General features: G+C 40.7%; 1 protein-coding gene across 1 annotated transcript in view; it reads right to left on the bottom strand.

Moving 5' to 3' along the window:
• LOC124556501 (phosphonopyruvate decarboxylase-like) overlaps positions 1-12,048 on the bottom strand; it is a 104,718-nt gene that overhangs the window by 80,404 nt on the left and 12,266 nt on the right. The gene's annotated exons all lie outside the window — the stretch shown is intronic.

Below are 12,048 nucleotides of genomic sequence, written 5' to 3'. Positions count from 1 at the left end.
GGCAAGGATCCTATACTGCACAGTAATACTCTGGCAGAGTACGGACAAACGTAGTGTGCGCAGTCTCATTAGTAGACCTGTTGCATCTTCTAAGTATTCGAGTGTTCTGGCAATAAAACGCAGTACTTGTTATTATGAAGATAAATTCAAGCATTAGGAAATCTTTTTTGAAGATACTTGCATGAAGTGTAGCCATGAACGGAAGTGAAACAAGCACGATAAACAGTGTAGACCACAAGAGAATAGAGCCTTTTGAAATGTGGCGATACAGAAGAATGCTGAAGAATAAATAGGTAGGTAGCGTAAGTAATTAGGAGGTACGAGGAGGTAGTGAATCGAAATGGGAAAACATTATTGTGACAGAACTTGACTTAAGGAAGGGTTAGATTGATACAAAACATTCTGAGGCATCAAGGAATCGTCAACTTGATATTGGAGGGAAATGAGGGGGCAAAAATGGTCGAGGAAGACCAAGGGATGGGTACATTAAACAGCTTCGAATGGATGTGGATTGCATTTGTTGCTCGGGAGATGATAGAGTAACATGAAGGTCTGCATCAAACCAGTCTTCGGACAACAACATCACTGGTATTTACCCACTTTAGAATTTTGTGCTTTCGGGTACTTGTTTCACGAAATACGTTGGACACAACTTTTCTTAATGAAACAATCAACACGGATTCAGAAGGCATTGCTCATAAGAGGCACAATTCACATCCGCAACAAATTTAATTATAGCAGTAATGGATGAAGGTACTCAAGTCCATGATTATGTGGAAATTATTTCATTCACCATCATACTGTAACAACGTAAATAAAATATCTGACAGTGACATAGTTCTGAATACACTCGCAATGTACTGAGAAGAGGAAAGCAGTGCGTCATTCTGAGCCGAGGGTCATTAACACAGATAAGGCTGACCTCGGGCATCCCGCTACCTACTGAGGGACGTTCGCTATTAGTAATGATGTAATATTTATGACTTAACCCGTACCATTATCTTTAGTATAATATCGCTGATGAATCGCTTATTTACAAACATTTAATTCGGTCTCCATAAGATTCCCTGAGGGCCGGAACTTAGCATCATAAGACTTAATTGAGATAAAAAGTTTGTGACTCCTTTACGGAAACTTATTCTCACTGAACGTTGGAAATGTGTAATGATTATTGTTTAAATTGAAGGTGGTGTCCTATATGCCATGAATGTCTGTAGTATTCCTAACTAGTTCTGGTTATAAACATTAGACACCCAACTATGGGCAATGCTACGCAAACGAGCGTGTAATTAACAATATGCTTCTATCTGTAGTATTCGCGATAGAAATATGGTCCCTCAAATTGTTGTGCTCGCTAAACAAGTAAACAGTACTGATGCACCCTTAAAAATGAAATAATTTTCTTGTTTGTATTCAAACGAAACCCTGGAAGTATTATTCGCTTCATGTTTGTAGCACAATTTCACTAGCAAGACCATGTTTTATATTACTCTTGCTATTTCATTGTTTGTTGAGGACAACCGTTTCAAACTGGTGTGTTACAACTGCAATGTTGAAGCATTCACTCACCTTCTGTTGTCCTTACCGATCCTGTTTGTAATTCACTGAACTTTTCGTACTGCTGCTGCGTGTTACGCGCTCATTTGTTTCGCCATCTTGTTTGCGCGCGTCGAGTGCAGAATTCAAACCTTTTATCGTGCGTCACGACTTGCTGTTTATTGAACGTATGTGTGTGTGTGTGTGTATGTGTGTGTGTGTGTATGTGATGAAGGACTTTAGATCGTGGCTGTGTATGAACATTCATATATTCGTTGTTCATTTTTCGCGTTTTGCTTGAAATGCGGAATGAGTAGGTGTAGAGAAGGAAGAGAGCAAAAGTGGGTTTAACGTCCCGTCAACATCAAGGCCAAGACGGTGCACAAGCTCGGAATGTTTTAAGGATAGGGAAGGAAATCGCCTGTGCGAAGACCTCAATCTGAATGACTGGACACGGATTTGAACAATCGTCCTTCTGAATGCGGCTCCATTGTCTCCCTCTAGCGTAGTGATTAACATGATTGCATGATGGACTCTCTTGCCACTGTGAAGGCATCCTAATTTAGGTATCAAGTGATTTCGCTGCATCACTTGACCTTTAAAAAATGCCATGAGCAATTTTCTCTTTCATTCTTATCCTTTATAAGCTTACGCTCTGTCTTAAATGATAATAAGGCGCTAGATTCGAAACTTGCTTTTTCGAGCGTTGTAATTTCAGGCCTTTGTAGCCGAGCAGTTCTAGGCACTTCAGTCCGGAACCGTGCTGCTGCTACGGTCGCAGGTTCGAAACCTACCTCGGGCATGGATGTCTGTGATGTACTTAAGTTAGTTAGGTTTAAGTAGTTAAAAGTATAGGGGACTGATGACCTAAGATGTTAAGTCCCATAGTGCTTAGAGCCATTTGAACCACTTTTTTTGTAATTGTTTCTGATACTATTAGCTTTCTTCTGTTGACATTAAATGATCCTGGCTGTGCATCGGTATATGGAGCAACTGAAAAAGCTGGAAATCTGGAAGCCATTTCATATATTTATGGGCTGGCTATTGTGGGCTATAAAATAATTTACTAATATGAAGCACATGGTTTTAGTCTTCAGTGTTCTGTGGCCAGGTAAAGACGACGTTCTGGTTTTCACAGTCAGGCAAAGAGAGAGAGAGAGAGAGAAAAGAAATAAAACATTCAAGCCAAAACACACAGCCACACAGAAAATACGATACTCTGCTGCAGTGCCTGTGTTATTCTCCTCCACCCTCCAGGTGTGGCCGGCTGCACTCCGGCACCACTCACTGCCCTCCCGCCACTGCAATCTGCCAATCACAAAGTTATTGTATTCGAGGTAGAGGACAAAAAGAGAGTTCTGTGTACGTGTCCTTGCAAAGTATAAGCAAGGTACTCGACATGACCATGAGGCTGGCGAATGGCCAACCAAGCACCGATGGATGCGCGCTCGGCAAGCAAATAGTGAACTGTATCAACGAGGCCTTACATAGGGGTAAACTTACGCGTAAGTTGTTATTTTGCAACATACATGGTTTTATATATGTGTAAATGGTATCATAGATAAATGAGTGGAGAAACTTATTGATCACACACGGTCAGTCACTTTCTTTCCTTGTGAAAAATATCTAAGACCTACATTTGTTTATATGATTGTTTGATAAACTCACGAAGAATACTTGCTACTTTTTGTCTTCTTTACACCTCTTGTTTCATCCAGTTTTATATTCATAGGGGTTATTTCAGATTCTAAACGTAAATAAGTGATATATAGTTGGGTGGGAGAGACGAAAATGCAACACAATCGTAAGAGTTTTGTATACAGATAAATGCTGACGTCATTATATCAGTTAAACCATGAACTAATGTTACCTGTTGAGAAGGTGGATTTACTGTTTGTTAAGTGCGATAGAACATGGATACGCGGGTTATTTGGGTTTGATGCTATGTTTACTCGTATGTGAACGTCATATATTTTATCCCCTGTAAATATGTAAGAATAAAATGATTTATGGTGACTAACAAGTTTTGACGCATCATTACTCGTGTAATCTGATAAAATACCCTGTGCAAACCTTTTATACTGAAGACTTAGTGAGTATTTTATGATTTATGTATTTCTCGGTGTAGACACTTCTTTCAAACAATAGTGATTGATGGATTGCACGTATAACGCAATGCCTATTGGGATCTGATATGTCTGGAACTATCCTACAAATAGAGTTTGTTGTGAATGTCCATCACTATCTGAAATTCAGAGCATCATACACACATCGAAAAAGTTTTGCATCACCCCAGTTCCTAGAACTCCTGTAGATAGACGTTTACTGTGGATATTGTATCACAGACACAGTCCCATTGACTGTTCAGAGGTGTCATTAAACCCGCCCAAAGATGTAAACAACCATACACGAGCAGCGTCTATCAGACAGAGGGGGTCTGACAGCAGATCAGTTCCCGTCATTCCACCAGGAAGCAGGTACACGGCTCGTGTTGTCTGTAGTTCAACCATGCCTAGACGGTCAATACCGCGGTTTGATCGCGTCCGCATTGTTACTTTGTGCCAGGAAGGGCTCTCAACAAGGGAAGTATCCAGTCGTCTCGGAGTGAACAACAGCGATGTTGTTCGCATCATGGAGGAGATACATAGAGGGAGGAACTGTCGATGACATGCCTCACTCAGGCCGCCCAAGGGCTACTACTGCAGTGGATGACCGTTACTTACGGATTAAGGCTCGGAGGAACCGTGACAGCAACGTCACCATGTTGAATAATGCTTTTCGTGCAGCCACAGGACGTCGTGTTAGGACTCAAATTGTGCGCATTAGGTTGCATGATGCGCAACTTGACTCCCGACGTCCATGGCGAGTTCCATCTTTGCAACCACGACACCATGCAGCGCGGTACAGATGGGCCCAACAACACGCCGAGTGGACCGCTCAGGATTGGCATCACGTTCTCTCCACCGATGAGTGTCGCATATGCTTTCAACTAGAAAATCGCCAGAGACGTGTTTGGAAGCAATCTGGTCAGGCTGAACGCCTTAGACACACTGTCCAGCGAGTGCAGCAAGGTGGAGTTTCCCTGCTGTTTTGGGGTGGCATTATATGGAACCGACGTACGCCACTGGTGGTCATGGAAGGTGTCGTAACGACTGTGCGATACGTGAATGCCATCCTCCGACCGATAGTGCAACCATACCAGCAGCATATTAGCGAGGCATTTGTCTTCATGGACGACAATTCGCGCCCCCATCGTGCACATCTTGTGAATGACTTCCTTCAGGATAACGGCATCACTCGACTAGAGTGGCCAGCATGTTCCCCACACATGTACCCTATCGAACATGTCTGGGATAGATTGAAAATGGCTGTTTATGGACGATATGACCCATCAACCACTCTGAGGGATCTACGCCGAATCGCCGTTGAGGAGTGCCTTGATGAACTTGTGGATAGTATGCCACTAGGAATACAGGCACGCATCAATGCAAGAGGACGTGGTATTGGGTATTAGAGGTACCAGTGTGTACAGCAACCTGGACAACCACCTCTGAAGGTCTCGCTATATGGTGGTACAACATGCAATGTGTGGTTTTCATGAGCAGTAAAAAGGGCGGAAATGATGTTTATGTTGATCTTTATTCCAATTTTCTGTACAGGTTGCGAAACTCTAGGAACAGAGGTGATACAAAGCGTTTTTTGATGTGTGAATATGGCAAATTTCTGTTCTTGTGATCGAATATTGATATCTATATTCAGTATGTGGTTTTAGTATCTGAATTTGGTCCAATGAAATATAGGACATCATCAATACAATATTTAGCTTGATAGTGGTGGACTGAGGTTTTTCACCTCCAACAAAAACATACATTCTGTTAAAAGATTGGATTTTTATGTCATGGTAGATATTTGTATGGAAATGTCTAGCTATACATTTGACGTTGGCAATCATTAGATAAATAAAACGAAGAATAATAATTCCTTTGAGGGAATTCTGTGTATGACTATGTGAACATCCCTAGTGATCTGATTAAAAGGAGTACATGCATTTGTGCTTACAAAGAAGTTTGTATGAAGCAGCGAAAATGTCTGTGTCTAATTTTGGAGACGCCGCTAGTGGTGATTTGCCCAGATTTTTCCATGTAAAGTGCTGAAGGTGTGATCACTGTTGGTAGTAGCAGAGTGGAACTCCTCGTGTGAGCCAATTATAGAAGCTATGGAAGACAAGGGAAATCCTGTACAGTGGATGAGCTGAAAATTTCTGTGGTAGTTTTCTGTGTCCAAAGAAATGAGCTCTCTGAAAACCTGCAGGGAAAGAGGACTGTGTGAGATCTTTCACTGTCTTGGCCCGTTGAAGGCCATAAAAATTGATCGGTTGAGATTTTCATGCTCCCAGCTTCGACAACTGTGGAAATTAAGGGAATGCCAGCTGTTGGATTGCCCGTTTTTGTGTTAGCCCTGATTATTCGTAAACAGTGTAAAAGACTTAAGGAAAATCAGATTCTGACAGTTTCTCCATAGGAATCTCTGAGTCCTAGGAGGCTGAATTTCAACGAAGCAATCGTTGACATTGCTGGATACACAGATTTAGGGTTGGATCGTATCATCAACACACTTAGCTCAATGTTTTTTGCCAGATTACTGCCTCCTGAATAAATCTTCCATAATGACTATGAGGATAAAATCAGAGAAATTTGGGCTCATGTGGAGGCTTGCCGACATTTGTGCTTCCCTCGCGAGTGGAACAGGAAATGGGAGAAATGTTAGCGGTACACGAACTAACCTCCGGCATACATCTTACAGTGGCGTGTGGAGTATGCATCTAGCCGTGGATGTAGAGATCTGGAGACGGTGAAACTGGAAGCCGAGACGCACAGCATACTCGCATACTCTACACGGACGGATCAAAGAAGCAATCGAATTTCACGTCACAATCCGGAGGACAATTCGCCATCAACAGTGTAATTTCATTCCTTTGCATAACTCGGTGCAGGTAGGTTTGGAATACAAACTGCTATTCTGGCGCAACTTATAATACTCGAGCAATGTGTACCACAATATGTCGTCCTCTAGCCACCAGAATTGTGGCGTTACGTGTTTCTTCCTCCGGCAGGATTCTAACCTATCTCCTCCACGTCGGTTGTCAGCATGAATTAGTGAGCGTCGTAGTTTCTAACTGTTGATGTCCCTGGGAACTCGTGTGTTGGCAGCGTGCAATGATCCCTCCGTGTATCCTTCACGCCCATGCTATGGGCCTCATGCTCCAGGGTCAAGTTCTGAGCGATAAGCAACGTCTGGAGGCCAGTCTCGGTGACGATGATATTTCAGTTGTGTCTAACGCGTTTGGGGAACGCTCTGAGCTACCAAAGGAACACTTAGTCTTTTTGGACACAGTACGACTGAAATTCGCTTTAAAGTGTAAGTTATTTCTGTTCGAAACTACTGTTACTACACCTAGTTACTTTGTATTAAAGATTACTATCGAATATTTGTTAACTCCGAGAACATTAGTGGGTAGTTATTTTTTTCAGAACTGTTCTAGAAAGTTAGATTTTTAATGGATTAATGTTCAGCATATGAACCAGGAACAAGTCGTTGGTATAAAACTCTGCAGTGCTTACAAGAATCTGCATTTGTCGTTCGTTACGATTACACGACAGTCACTTGCAAACTACGAAAAGACGCCGAAACGATGAAATTTGTTGGTCGTCACGAACATGATGTGAATGTCTTTCGGTATCGTCTCATTGGTTTTTGTATCTTTAGTACGTTTTGCGCTTGTCATAAAACCACACGTGAACAATATTGTGGTAATTATAATACGGCAGCCGAGAAAGAAAAGCGCGATAAATCAAATATTATTTGATTGGCAACGCTTAGCAGGATAAGCTTAAAAAAAATAGACAAAATATTAAATTAACCCATTTGGCAAACATCTAAAAACGAACTTTGTACTTCACAAGATTCTGTGCACTGAATGGTGGATGATGTTATTATATTGTAATTCTCCAATTTTGTTAGCGTCTTGTTGCACGGTAAAAAAGGTAAGGGGCTTAATAAAATTATTAAAATCATTAACCAACAGCGCATTCGCCGTTTACGCGTTTCATTGCATATGTAAACATTTTCACACCTTTCAATAGAGGACTCCTACTCCATTTTGATGGGCTTAAACGCATTTTGTTTCGGTATACAAACCTCACTCCAGGTTACAGCTGCGTGTAAAATGCCGTTATGAAATACACACTGCGTAAATTTATGCAACAGATCATTTGGAAGGCACGGGTTGATGATATAGCACGGAACATCTACGTGGAAAAATGCATGTTAATCTTTTAAATTTCAAAATCAGCTAAAGAAAGACCTAACTATACCGAGTGATTTGTCAAAAGACGGAAATTCAGGACTAAACCCAACTTCTACCATTGAGACTTCAAACGATCATAACAGCAATACAGAAACTTGCTGTAGATATTAAGCAGTCCAGATCACAAATTCTTAAATAAATGGAGATGCAAAAAGCAGTTATGATGTTATCGATGGCATTAACGAAATACATATATCAGTAAATGCCACACTGTATTCCGTTGTCACAGTACTATTGAACAAGAGACTTGCATTAAAAAATTTTAAGCGTATTTAAATGTCATTTTGTTCCGAGCAGAAGTCGTAGAACTTCGTCTGCATTATCTTGAGGCAATAATACGTCATCTCTTATTGGAGAGTCTTCAAGAATATTTTGTATTAGCTATGGGAAGTCTCCTCAGTTGTCTGAAAACAAGTAATTTTTTTTTGTTGCATCATCTCAAAGAATAATTTATGTGACTAAAACAGTGCTTTATAACAGATACGCGAAATATAAAAATTTACGGTTATGTTGAACGAATGAATAAATAGAACAAATGCTAAAGATCTCAACATTGAAATATTCAAAGCAGAGTACCAAAATGGCAACGAAATACACCCTAAGACAAAAAAAGAAGAAATGCATCACGAATGAATTATCTGAATGAGACGGAAAGCGGTAGGTGTGATGTACATATACAGACAGACGAAGGATAACAATTCCAGAAAATTCGATGATTTATTCAAGAGAAAAAGCCTCACAAACTGAACAAGTCAATAACACTTTGACCCACCCCTGGCCCTTATGCAAGCAGTTATTCGGTTCGGCATTGATTGATAGAGTTGTTGGATCTCCTCCGGAGGTATATCGTGCCAAATTCTGTCCAACTGGCACGTTAAATCGTCAAAATCCCGTGCTAGATGGAGAGCCGTGCTCATAATGCTCGAAGCGTTCTCAACTGGGTACAGATCCGGCGATCTTGCTGGACAAGGTAGGTTTTGGCAAGCACGAAGACAAGCAGTAGAAACTGTCGCAGTGTGCTGCCGGCATTATCTTGCTACAATGTAAGCCCAGTATAGCTTGCCTTGAAGGTCTACGAAGCGGGGTGTAGAATATCGTCTACGTACCGCTGTGCTGTAAGGGTGCAGCGGATGACAACCAAAGGGATCCTGTATAAAAAGAGAAGGGAACCCAAACCATCACTCCTGGTTGTCGAGCCGTATGGAGGACGACAGAGATCGGTATCCCACAGCTGTCCGAGACACCTCCAGACACGTCTTCGCCAGGGGTGGACCAACGCGCCATTGACATGCTTAATTTCGGAAGCTCTTTCTCTTGAATAAATCATCCAGTTGTTCTGAAGTTGTAATAGCAGTTTTTCTGTAGATGTACATCACATTTACCGATTTCCGTCCCATTCAGATAATTCCTGAGTGGTGGTGTGCAATTTGTGTCGCGTCACTCTTGCGAAGAAAAATATTTGCCTTCCTTTCTTAACATTCCTTGTTAAACCTGTTGCCATAGTTGCTATCACAGTACTGTTCTGTGATTGCTGTTGTGAGCCTATGATGCTTATCCTCTATACACCGGTTCTGTACGGTCTGAACAATGTATGACATGCCAAAGCTGCATGGGACACGCTAGACTCTGGCCTTGCGCAAAACAAGATCATCCTTTGCAGACGTTAAAAGGGTCTTAATCTTAGCTGGTGATCGAATAACATGTTCACATCGTGTTTCAGTAGAATACGACTAATCCTATTGAAAGTTTTACCTGCGCAAGGCAAACAGGCCGAAGACATAGGTGCCACCTCATTATTCTCATCACAAATGCCGGCCCGAGTGGTCGAGCGGTTCTAGGCGCTACAGTCTGGAACCGCGCGATCGCCCCGGTCACAGGTTCGAATCCTGCCTCGGCCATAGATGTGTGCGATGTCCTTAGGTTAGTTAGGTTTAAGTAGATCTAAGTTCTAGGGGACTGATGACCTCAGAAGTTAAGTCCCATAGTGCTCAGAGCCATTTGAACCATTTATCACAAATCCGATCCACCGTTGGTCGATAGCGAAGTGCGCGTCTGATCTTTAGGTCTCTGTCAACTTCCTCTCACAGTACCATGGCTCCCAGTTAATCTTCACCAACTTCCTCTAGTTGTTGAAGATACGGTATATTCCCTGTAGCGTAGTCTGATTTTTCTGAGATTTGTTTGATCGTAAGTGCAGCAAGGTTCTGTGGAACTCTGACTCTAATATTAGATCCCCTATGTCCTTCAAATAGACTCGCATTTTTTTCTATCACTCTAGCAGAAAGTTCCTCCCACATGTAAAGATCTTTATTCACTCATCGCCCTCTCCTCCGCGTTTAACAGTGGAATTACTTTTCCAATCTTCATGTCAGCCATTTGATTTCTGTTTCTTCGAGTGTTCCTTCTACTTTTCAGTATGTTGAATCTGTCCTGACAACTATCTTTTCCTTTTAGATTTCTTCACATTTTCCCAGCAATCATTTCGCTGTAACTTCTTCGCACTCCCTATGAGTTTCATTCATATGTAACTGAACATTTTAATAGTGTATAATCGTGTATAATTCTAAATGGGCCCAGGGCCGTAGCACTCTATACAATTTCTTCATTCAGTTCCATTTTTGGTCCTGTTTAAAGTTTATCAAGATTATCTTATACTTATTTCTTCTGGAAGCATACGTTGAATACCTAGACCAATTCTGCTGTTGTAACAAAAATTTACCAATGAAGAATGATGTTTTCTTTTTTCTACTTTTGCATTGAAGTCTCCTACTATTATCTAATACTGGAATTTGCTTTTAAAACTGACTGATTTCCATGGTGTATCTTTTGTTTATATTTCAAACAACTGCTGCTGTTTCTTCAGTGATATTTAATTTTCTGGTTTACGAATAAGCCTACACCTGAATTTATTGTTGTTCTGTTCCAACGAAATAAAACACACCACATTGGAGAACTGTATTCCAAAAATTACATAGGATCTTCCGAAATACCAAAATCAAGATCAAGTTTGTATAAAGGTGAAATTAGAACGCAATATAAAGGACTATCAAGGAAACTTGACATGTGATGTACATTCAAGGTCACATGCAGTCGAAACAATAATGTCTGCACTGAACAACAGGAATGTACCTCAAACTCCGTTTCCATAAATGTACCGATTTCCGTAGATTAAAGAATCTGTCAAATCTGAAGAAACTGCCATCTGTCAGCTATAGAACGACAAAACTAAACGTATGGAAGTTCTCAGTTACAACATGCATTAGGTTGGAGATGGAACATCGAAATCCCAGAGGAATATAAAAAATATATACTTAATTACAAGTGCTACAACGACATTGACAATCTTAAAAAGCTGAACTTTTTTTGTGATTTTAATTCCATACCAGTACAGTAATAGCCATAGAACATAACTGCGTAAATTAGCGTAGTTTAATAGTTCGTTATATGGTAGTTTAAGCCCATCAGGTTCTTTCATATGCGAGAGTACATGTGGTGTTCGCTAGCATACCTCACATGATTAAACGTTATTGTAAAGCTCAGATCAGTGACTAATGAAGAGTTTCATGCTGTAGAACTGGACACACTTGTTGGGGCATACTTCCTACAGTAAATGAAGTCAATCGATTAAATCACAAGAATATTTACTAGGCTGGGACGAAGTTATTGGTTATATAATGACGAAGTAAGTGAAATCATACAGGTGTTTCTATACAAAAACTGTTGATTCTAAAGAGTAATTGTGAAAGAATTGACTTTTTTCTATATCGGAGAGACAATGCAAGGCGATTATATGATAGCCGTGATGAAATAATTCCCAGACTTAAGAAACTTTTCGTCTTCGTTACAGTACTCCTGTCTTTTGTTTATAAATGTACATAATTTTAGAAGACTGTTGTTTACCATTTTACATAAGAATTTTATAATATGTCATCAACCAAGTCTCCATTGCTTCATGTTGGTAACACTTTGTCAAAGCAACATCTCAATTTACGGAATGAGTGCAAGGAATAAGAACAATCTTCTTTAAGAGATTAAGTCACTCAGTTTGGTCCAGAAAGGTGTCCAGTACTCAGCAACACACATCTTCAGCAGATTCCCAGTTACCATAAAAATTTCAGTCACTAGTAAAGCACAGATTAAAATAG

This window comes from Schistocerca americana, chromosome X (genome assembly GCF_021461395.2).
Source record: "Schistocerca americana isolate TAMUIC-IGC-003095 chromosome X, iqSchAmer2.1, whole genome shotgun sequence".
NCBI classification, from domain to species: Eukaryota; Metazoa; Arthropoda; class Insecta; order Orthoptera; family Acrididae; genus Schistocerca; species Schistocerca americana.
The sequence above is the reverse complement of the archived record's forward strand: the minus strand, read 5'-3'. Positions and strand labels throughout refer to the sequence as shown.